Source organism: Anas platyrhynchos, chromosome 13 (assembly GCF_047663525.1).
Source record: "Anas platyrhynchos isolate ZD024472 breed Pekin duck chromosome 13, IASCAAS_PekinDuck_T2T, whole genome shotgun sequence".
NCBI lineage: Eukaryota > Metazoa > Chordata > Aves > Anseriformes > Anatidae > Anas > Anas platyrhynchos.
In genome coordinates, this window is record NC_092599.1 from 5049645 (window position 1) to 5060883 (window position 11239).

At 39.3% G+C, this 11239-nt stretch overlaps 1 long non-coding RNA gene across 3 annotated transcripts in view; it reads right to left on the reverse strand.

The window, feature by feature from the left end:
* The window catches only part of LOC101794777 (uncharacterized), a 249211-nt gene extending 239075 nt beyond the window's left edge, over positions 1–10136 (reverse strand). For all 3 annotated transcript variants that reach the window (XR_011812582.1, XR_011812583.1, XR_011812581.1), the window contains exons 1-2: positions 9973–10136; positions 8999–9100 (exon numbers count right to left, since the gene is read on the reverse strand). This is a non-coding gene — a long non-coding RNA (uncharacterized lncRNA). The remainder of the gene's footprint in view (positions 1–8998; positions 9101–9972) is intronic.
* Positions 10137–11239: the final 1103 nt, after the last annotated feature.

The window sequence follows — 11239 nt, forward strand, 5'->3', positions numbered from 1 at the left end:
TAGCAGTTTCACTGAAATTAGGTAAATATTTTTCTTAGAAGGTTTCAAACTGAACCTAAGGAATTAAAAAGATACACCATACACAGATGGAAAGCCACCTAGAAAATGAATCCACATTGCCCTCTCCCTGATTACAGGAGAAAATGATGCAAGGCCTTTTCAAAAAAAAAAAAAAGAAAAAAGAAAAAACGGAAGATGAAGATTATAACCAATTTGAAGAGTATTTAAAACTGGAGAAAATATGGATTTTTCTATCCATCTAACACCCTAAAGAAAGCTTACCTGTGTGATCATCAGGAAAAAAACGAGCCAGTATCCATGCTGTAGCTTGTCATCTGCAAAACCACCATGACTCCATTGTCTACATAGACTTACATAGTTTTCAGGGACAGGAACTTCTCAACTGTATCTGCACTGAGCACCTAGTTTGACAGATTTTGGCCGTGGCAGAAATCACCAGTCACTACAGTTAACTTTGGACTATCATACTACTAAAATGTGTCTTCAACGTTTACTGGACAATAACCATCACTTGAGTCTTCACCATAATTTTTCACTGCAGTACAGGGCCTGTCAGTTGTTATCTGGGAGCCAGAGAACTTTATTAGCACTAACATAAAAACTGAAACAAGGTCAATCCCTTGTTTTATTTATAATAAGCAGTGCCAGGGATAATAAAACATCTACCGAATATCTATCAAACCTCAGCAAATTAAGAGTTGAAATAACAATTGCCTTGGCATCTTTAACAGTTACACATTTTTTAACAAGAGACATGACAACAAAATGCAACCCTTTGCTCTGAAAGCATAAACAAGCAGCACCACCAAGGACAGGGAGAAAAGATCAAGTTAGTCCAGAAAAATCAAGTTTTGAAGACCCTGCAGTGCTGAGTGCGTTATTCCTCTTGGAATTATTTACCCAGTTACATTTCTTTCCACTTCCACAGCAGGAAACATTTGGGAGCAGAAAAAATTTAGTTTGGATGGAAGGCAAATGTCTTCTGAGAAAGGACGATTAGGCAATACTCTGCCTCAGGAAGAGTTTCAGGCACTGTCACTTAGTGGCGTCTCGGAAGAAATGAGAGAAGACACCTAAGGGGTTAGCCTGCAGAGACTTTCACGCATGCAGGCTGGGACTAGCTGAGCTCGAGGTCCTTTCCAGGTCCATCATCTGTGATTCTTCTTGGCATCATTCTTTGCCTTTAAAATATTGCGTCTTCCCCCCAACTGTGGCAGTAACACAACATGATGTACACTGCAACCCAGCCTTAAGGATAGCCTGGAATCACACAGTAAGCCAGTGCTGTGCCCATTAAATAAGTTACAAATATGGCTTTTTGTAAGCAATTTACTTTTTTGTAGCTTCCCAGTCACAGCACCAAATGCTAATAAGGGAAGAGGTGTATACCTGATGTGGAGAACAGGTTGTTGGCAGAACACTCATGGAGGAAAGCAGGAATATACAGATACAACATTCTAACCTTATCTACTCAAGTGTATATATAATACAGAGACTTTTTATATTATAGTCTAGGTTCTTCATTCCAAAACTATTATTTCCTTCCACTAAAACCTGTTAATGTGAAGCTTTTACCTAGCTGCATAAATCTTCATGGAAAGAAATATGTTTCTGTCATCTATTTTTGACTTTCCGTGCTGTGACAGTGAAGGTTGGCCTGGTGTTGCTAAATATGCACACTGCTCAGGTAGCAGAATAGCTACTGCAGATTGCCTGGCACCTGCTTGAGGATGAGGTGAACAGAAAGTATTTTTGTTCCATTGAGAACATCGTGGCCAAATGATATTTGTAACAGACAAAAAAAAAAAAAAACAACAAGGAAACTGAACTGAGTGGGAATGGAATCTTTTAATATTTGGGGATCATGAAAGGGTGAAATCAGTTCTGAACCTGAACAGGTTTAAGATGCAGTGGGGGAAAAAATGGCAGGTGTTGGGGAAAAATATCTTCCTTGGAAGAAGTATTTTCAAAACCTGGTAGTTAGATTTTGTTAGTTCTAATCTGTTTTTAATGAAAAAAACTTCTGAAAAGGAGATAAAAAAGCACAGAGCATGAATGCCAACAGAAACATATTGTAAGTATGATGCATTATCAACAGTTCTACCGCTACTGGGTTAAGAAAAAAGTAATGCTCTTAAAAGCATCCCCTTTTGCTTTCTAATATATCTTTGGAAACATCTGTGTTTTATTTTATTGTTTTTAAGTATAGCAGCTACTAAGAGAGAAACTAATTATGATTTCATTCTTAAGGACCTGGATTTCTTCTTGCATGTATCAGTCTAACTCAGGAGTAAGCCCATTCAAGCAAACGAAATGAGGTTGGTGTGAACGAATTTAAAAGTCATCTGAAGCAGGCCCTCAGATATTTATTGATGGAGTGAGTCATTCTTGTTCTGGTTGGTTGATTACATCAGTGGAGAATTAGTATCCATCACACAGGGCCTGACTCTCCTTTCTCTTATATCACCATGCTTCAGAACCGTTGTGTGGAGCTCAATGATGTTTTACTCCTAAAACCAGTAAGTTGAAAGAACTAAGCACCCAGCCCACTAAGCCTGAAGTGCATTGACTGCAAAAAGCCACCCCCAATTAAATCTAGGGATCATATGGTCTCCATAGTCTGTTTACCAACTAAAGCTTCCATGCAAATTGTTTTAAGACATTTTACTCATTTAAAATTTTAAGTAACTGTTGTCATAAAACAACACATATTCTTGCCTGGCATCACACTCAAGAAGCAACTCTTCTTCCAGCTGTTTCCAGTGACAGAACTACATAGATACTAAGGAGAAACTGAATCGATACCATGAACTTGACTAGTCCAACTCCATCCTCACCAAAAACAGTTCTGTAAGAACCCTTGAGCAGTCCAAGCCCCTGAGCATTTTCCTCATGATTTGTGCCTCATTTTTTTCTTTCAGGCCCACACCAGGTTTGGGGATGCTGGAACCTGTGATCCTCCCATACTGTCTCTCAGAATAGGCAATACCAGATATTCAAGAAGCAGCCCTGGGAAACCTTTCTGTGGATTGCTGTTAATGCCTGAGCTAGATTATAGGAGAAGAAAAAAAGGCTGGAAAACCTTCAGCCATCATTGGGCTCCCTGAGAAGGTTTTCCCTCTCGGCAATGACTTTATAGCTAATCAGAAGTAAAAAAACAAAGTGGCAGCCTATGAACTTCCCAGACACCAGGTTTTTACCAGGAAATCCATTCCCAGCCTCACCCCATCCCTGTTTCTCTACGGTTTCCCTAGGCCTCTCCCCCCATCAGAAGCAAGGCAGCCTGCCTTCCCAGTATGCCTGTGTACTTCTCACCTCTGGGAAATGAGGACTAAAACCTCATTCAAAGTGGAAAAAACTGAGAACAGCTATTTCTTGGATCCAGCTCAGCCAGTCCAGAAACTGTCTGAGAAGCATAACGATATATACCAGCTTACACATAGAGAAGCTATATGAGCATCCCATACAGCGTCCTAGTTCACCACTATCCTGTCCCTGGTCATGGAGTAGTCCAGCAGGGACACTGAGCTGAGGAAACCTGACTTAAGACACTTCCAGTACAGACATTTTACTTCCTACCATTACACCTTCTCAAGATATTTAAGCACCAAGCACTGTAGGTATCATGGTTTCATATTCATATTACAAAAAGCTAATACTATCTAGAATTTCTCTGCATTAAATGGTGTATTTTATCTTTTCCAAGAAGTAAGACTTCTGCACCATAATGTATCCTACAGGCAATTCTTTTCATATCTAAATCCCAAGGATGTTTGGGGGAAAAAAAGAGATTATATTTATTCAGAAATTAAATGAGATTAATAATTTTAAAAGTAATTTACAAATAGCAATCAGCCTCTGCAATGAAGGTCAAAAGAAAAAGGACACATTAGCAATTGAATATCTTCCGTCCCTTTAAAGTTTTAATACCTCATACCTGTTAATAATAGGAAATATTCTTCTTCAAGAGTAGCATTTTCAAAAATTGGTAGGATCCTTTTGCTAATTCTAATCTTCTTTTAATAAAATAATTTGCTAAAAAGGATTATAAAAAAGCATGAAAATGGAATGCCAATAGAAATGTACTGCCTATACAATAAATAGTTAATGTATTTTCTAAATGAATGATTTAAAATAGCTATTAAAGTAAAGAGAATGAGCTTATGTTTCTAGTAATGACTTCTCTGCCTCAGAATGAAATCTGTAAATCCCCGATTGCAATTTCACGTCCCAAAAGAACAAGCAGTCCTGGGACCAATGCTTATTGCCTTTATCGTTAATACTAGCATACCACATATGTGATTTTTATATCACTGGTTTGAATATTTAGATTTATACTTATGTGTGCTTTTTATTTTAAATCTCATACAGTTATTCTGTCACGAAAATAAAGCTCTCTTTCAACGAGGCTTTTTTGTATGTACATGCATACATGTATACACAGACATTCAGTATAAGTACAATTTTATTCATAAGAGTGCATAATGATTCAGGCTGTGATTGTTAATAAAAATGCATTTCTAACCATCAAATTTGAGTCTATTATTCTAAGTTAATTGCATTTGCCCTAAAGAGACTTGCGACTGGCTGTCAGCCTATTTGTGTCAGTTCCATTTTATTCATCAGTCAATCTTGTCTCCTCTTTTTTCACATCCCATATATTGATCAAATAGATTTGTTAGCATGCCTCCGCAGCCTTAAAAAAAAGTTTGTTATTTGTCAGGTTTATTTGATTACTATATTAGTTTGTGTGTTATCTTAATTGTTATTTCAATAGAAAATAAATGGCCTTTGATAGCCCCACAAGATTCCCATTAAATATAATCCATATAACAAGTTAGTGGATGGAGTGAATGCGGTAAGAAAATAAACACATTAAACCTATTTTAGAAGGTGGTATTAATCTGCAGCTGTACTGTACTTGATCCAAAAGACAGGAATAGAAATAACTACAGTGTGAAACAATTTTGATAAACATCAGTGCCGTATCATTGCATATTATGCTATGTATAAAATACTTTAGGAAAAAGAAGTGTGATATAAAATAAACTGAGGTCATATCTGGAAGAGTGGGTTTTGTGGTTAAGTGTGAATTGGAACAATATTATATATGGCTTTAGACACTAGAAATTAGACTAGAGAAACTGTAAGTAAATGCAGGTGGAAGTGTGTTACATGGGGCAAATTGTTGATCAGGACAGAAAAACAGCTTTATAGGAAAGTACTGGAGAAAAAGATGAACAATAAGCAAGATACATTGTGTAAGGTAGTAAGAGCTTAGCCATATTTAAAAAAAATAGAAATCAAAACAGCATCTTGTCATTACAAACACTTTTACCTTGACCTTCTCAAAGCAGAAGACTATGCAACCATTTCCCCACCCATATGATAGTCTCAGAAAGCTGCCTCTGATACCTTCACTATCAGTGAAACTACATAACCCTGGCTCGTTGCTTAACTTTGAATCTGATCTCCCCAGGTGGTACCTGAGATTACATACTTTCCAAAATAAACACCACATTAAAGTCAGCAAGAACACGTGCTTGCCATTTCATTTTAAAAATAATACACACGGACTCTTGAATCAAGATAGTTGCTCAAGACACAGGAGTGCTGCTCATAAAAGGCATTAGGAAACAGTCTTTTGTTTTACTTAAAGGCTCAAGGAACACTGACAAAGCCCCAGCTTTTCAAAATTGAAATGTTAGATTAACAGAACTTTTCAATCTTCTTATGAAAATTGGAAGAAATTATTTTATTTTTTGGTCAGGATTAGTCTTTTTGTTATCTAACTTCAGTCACTTACAAGTTTAGTTTCTGGTATGGGCTAATTTGTTATTATTATGTTGGTAGCCAACTGCTACGTGGTTTCACGATGGGGAAGAGGGACAAAACATTTCTTCACAAGAGCAACTTATTCCCAGATTAAGTTTTTTCTGTCAAGAAGCAATGCCTTGCCAGCAAGACAGGCTTGTCTCTTCCTTTGATTATTGTAGGAGTTTAGGCCAGGCTACAGCTGCTATGATGAACACCACCCTGAGAGGGACATATCCCATTATAGCAGAAGCATTTAAAACGCCTGTATCTAGCTGCAGACACTTGAAAAGCCCAACTCCTAGGTTATTATTTTTCATCTGGAACCTCTTTAACTGTATTTCATACAAACAACCATGCTAAGGCTTCAGATGACCTAAAATAATGCTCGAATTTGCAACTGTCATAGAGCAGTTAGCAATACCCCTGCGATTCAGAAGCACACAGCATGATGATAGCTTCAAGCCAAACTGTTATGACCAGCTAGTATAGAATATAAACAGGAACAGATGAGAAGAATACAGCCTCAACATTTGAGACAACAAAGAAAGAGTGAAATGATTGCTACATAAAAGACATTTCAAAGACCTCCCTGAAAAGCAGGCATAAAAATCCCCAATAAAAAGGCTCAGCAAGAAAACTGTCACACCCCCTAATCCTCAGCAGACTTTAACAAGATGTTTGCATGAGCCAGAGATTGTCTCCTTCCCCAGAAGACAAAAGGCACAGAAAACAATACTGTCTAGCATAGGATTAGGAGGCAAGAGATAGATAAAAAGGATTCCTTAACCTTACAATTAGAAACCCCAACTCTCCAGCCAAAGGGATAATCAGAAACAGACGGCAAACCTGTGTCACAATAATTGCCACATCTTTTTTTTACTCTTTGAAAACTGATATATTTTCTGATTTTTTTTTTTAATTTATTGCCACCCCAAGAAGGGTTTTGATGGCCACTTAACTACAAGACAACTGCTGCTACCAAACCACAATTCAGCACACATGGCAATAACCTTTTATTTCCCGTTCTTTATATTTCCATCACCTCCAACCAGGCAAAAATTAGATTACCAATGCTCATACCAGCTTTCCAGTAAATGTACAGCTAAAAGCAAAATTACATGTAATACACTTGTCTTCTACCAAATGATTGGCGTACTGTGCCCTAAACCAGACACACAGAGAGGTTCTTCATGCAAACCTAGCATAAGCACTTGCTCTGGTTAAAAAGGAAACAACTTAGTTGTTATAATGAGCATCTCTAGCTTTATTTGGTATTACTAATGCCTTTAAACAGAAGGCGGGGTACTGGCAAGAGTAGAAAACAGACTTGGAGGAGGAGAAATCCTGCAGGCTGAAAAGAAACTACAGTCTGCAAAATTTGACCCTCCTGCTGTAGTTAACTAGTGACCATAAACTGTAATGGCCATGGAAGTTAACTGCATAAAAGTTTAAGACTTTTTCTGAAGCTGAACAAGGCAACCACAAGACATTGACAACTGCATTTACGGGCAAATATTAACTTACAGTCATGACTTCAGTGCCAAAGCAATCATATATGATTAGGAAGTATACATGTCCCTGCTTTACAGGGGATAATTTGAGGCACACAGGATTTGAATGGTTTGTCCAAGCACTTGTGAGGGACAGTCAAGGTTTATGCAGTTGCCAGCTCCAGTGGGCAGTTTGATATTGCTAGCCTTTCCCAGTCTTTGGGTGCCATCAGGAAAGGAAAAGCCAAGCAACTTATTTTTTTTTCTCCAGGTGCAGCACACTTGCAAACTATTTGTCTGTGCTCTTGTGATTCTGTCTGTTTGGGACCTTAAATTTCCTGCCTTAAGTTCAGCGGCCTTGTTCCACACAAGCTAGACACTACCATAGAGCTGCCTCGTATTCTGGGGGAGATTAAAAATCCCCCTTTAAGTAAACTACTTGAATCCACATAGAAAGAGGTTGTCAGAGATGCCACCCTAACCATTTCTGGACCTTGGTACAGGCAAAAGCAAGTAACTAATACATCCCCGAGGCAGGAAGAACCAGCACACTAGGCAGAGCAATACAGGATGCCCATCAGTGTAGGGTAGGAGAAGAGGGTCGTGTGGTTTATATGGTAGCAAAAGCAAATTAATATTTTCAGCAACACAGTGCTCCACAGACTCCACGTCTTGCTTGTGGTGTGGCATTGGTGACCCATGCCATCAGGAGCTTTGCTGCTGTCCTACAAAGACCAGCTATGTTTGAATCAGGAACCTGGAAACAGGGCTGTGGCACCCTGTCTATTGTCTCAAATTATTTCCAGATCAGTTTTTCCTTATTTTACAAGTAAGCTTCTGGTTGCCACTATTACAAGCATGACCTGAGATTTACAAGGTAGGTTAGTGTTTTTCCCAGTTCACACATACAGACCCAGATTTACTAAATAATAGTCTGAGTTTTTTTTTTTTATGAGTGACAGCTGTGCAGCACATATTCCCATACCCTATGGCATAGCAATGCCACCCAAGTATACAGCCCCCCAGTCAGGTTGTTACTTATGTTTTCCCCTCCAAGCAGAGGAGAAACACACAGTGTCACAGACACCATTAAATCTTCTGCTTTGGCATCATTATTGATTTTATCAGATATCCAAATACTATGGTGATGAAAAACAGTGCAAAACTCTAATACAGCTAAAAACCTAGGAAAACTCAGTCATCACAAAACAGAAAAATTAAGAGAGGTGATCTAAATTTGAACCCCCAGTATATCACACAGCTTTGACTCAGAAAACTACACAGTATGTATTAGAGCTGTTTGATAACTTACTCTGCTTGATTCAAAAACTTCAAGTCCAGCATCTTCATATTTACCATTGACAGGAACAGAGTTGTGATGAAGCACACAGTAATGAGGTCTATGTTCAGGTTCATTAGCAGTGTTTTCCTTGGTTGTAATTATTTTAATGAAGACTTTGCCTAATTAAGATTTTCATGACTTGGCATAGGAAGCAGATACAACACCTGATAACAGTATGCCCTGAAGTTAAACATCTCTATCAGCTTTAATGGGCATTAGAGTGGTCCTTAACAGTGTAAGGCAGAGCCTTTTCACTGAACAGGTGAAGACAACATAGACATGAGCCAGCAAAAAGACATAGCCAAAAACATAAGCTTTACTCACTCACATTCAGGGATGAACACCGCACCAGCCAGACAGGATCCTCAGAGAGCTGCTGCTCCTCTGGTTAAGATGAGTTGTGTTTGTCATACGAATATTGGTGTGTCCCCTGAGGAAAAAAATAAACCTCAGTGAGAGGTCACAAGATGCTAGATCTTTATGGGGAAGAGGTACTTCTCAGTTTCTATTAAGAACTGTTTTTCCTTACTTGTGAAGTCAATTAGGGGATGAAGTCTCCAGCCCCACTAGCTTCACTTCTCACTTTTCTCTGAAGAGAACACAGCACTAAGAAGTTTAGAAAACACTGCTGCCTATGTGGGACAGCAAACCCACCTCACCAGCTGAGGAACTTCTCCCTGTTAGTGAAGCCTTCCTTTCCTACTCTTGTTTTCCAGAGCTGGACAAGCCCATCCTACAGCCTCTTGGAGATTCAGGTAAGACCCCCTGCCTCCTCAGCTCCTTCTGCCCATGATATATGGTACCACATAAACGTAACTACTGAAGTGGCCCTTTTCATGTAAGAAGATGAGCTCAGCTATCCTAATTCCATGGGGAATACGAACAAATTATTATTTGCCTTAACATTGACATGCTGCATTTCAGATTTAAGCTCGTTTTAGAACAAGAATATTATTTTTATTAAGATGAGTTAAGGAAATATTTCAACATTTACCACAAAACAGCAGAACAATCATAGAAGTGCCATGCAGTTGGCTAAGCCTACACAGTTTAGAGTACAGTTATATGTTTTTTTTTTAAGAAAAAATTCAGCCTCGTGAGCATTTTCTTCTAAAAATTGAGTAAGAACCCCAAAGGGCCACCCTATGAGCCACAAAACTTTGTTGTTTCAATTTATTGTATCTCAGTGGATTACTCTGGGATCAGGCAAACACCGAAGTGATACCCAGCCTGCTTACAAAGGCTGCTAAACCTTCATCTTACCCACAGAACACCCATAACTTTGTTGGGCCTTCATCTTACCTTTATTTACCTGCTGAAGAAGGAGGATTAACCCCCTTCCTCCTTCCCTAGCTGATGATGATTTCCTGATTGAGGGCTGTCTAACCCCTCAGTGCCACCTGAAAACCTTTAGAGCAAGGGGGAGATCCGCCATTTTATGCCCTTCCTCCTCAGCCACAGCTGAAGCCGTGAGGCCTACCTGCTCTCTTCACTTCTGCCGATGACCTTTAATTGGAGAGTCCCAGCCAGAGCCAACCTAAGGGGTCTCTCAGATCTTGGAAGGGGCCCTCAACAGTTAATTGAGCACCTCAAGTGTTAATTGAGGTGCTACTGATTAGAGGATGAGCACATCAAGCTGGGCTCTACCAGTCACAGTGACCTGGCTGCATTAGGGACCACATCACCCAAACACAGTCAGAGAACACCATGCCCCCTTGAGGACCATTCTCGATGTGGTTTCCAAGACTGCTGATGCAAGCAAAAGGCCTACTACACCCAACAGCTCGACATTTCTTTGTGCTGCATACACACACACGATGCAAACTTTCTCTGGTCATTAGAGGACACTGCTGGGGCTTTGGTGGGCAAGGTCAAGACAACGTTAGTCTGGCCTGATAAAATATGAGGAGGCAAATCATTCTGTGCCACTCAGAAGTCATTCAGATGGTACTTTTGGCTTTTCCCCCCTGCTTTTGTTCTGTCAGTCTGAAGAGAACAGCTCGTGTGATGTAATTTAGAATGGAGCTTTTTTAAAGCTTTCACTCAGGAAAAGCTTCAGGAGCTCTGGGGGTATAGCTTAGCTCTGAGAAATAGAAAGAAAGCAAGTTTGCATTGACAGCTTGATCCCAGAGAGAGGTGGCTGCCTGCTTGTCTAACAGGTCCTCTGGGTCTGGATGAGGCAGAGACAGAGGAGCAGTCATATTAAGTGAACGTGCGCTGCCAATGTTAAAGGAACAATTACCATTATTCTGCATAGTTCACTGTTTGCTACTGCTATTTCCTTCAATAAAACCTCTTTTCACTTGCCAATTGGAGCTTGTCATGTAACAATATTTCTTATGCACAATACACATACTAAAATGCCCCTGTGTTTTTAATACATTTATAGTTGTTAACAATAGTGGTATAGTGACAGAAAAAAATGTACTTGCTTTGAATACGGAATAGACTGGAAAAAAAAAAAGAACAAACTAGAGGCCCTGCTCTGAAGGATTAATGGGTGTTAGATTTTGCCTAATCTCAGTGTTAGAGCAGTGACATCTCTTCCATCTCATTTACCCCCAGTTTT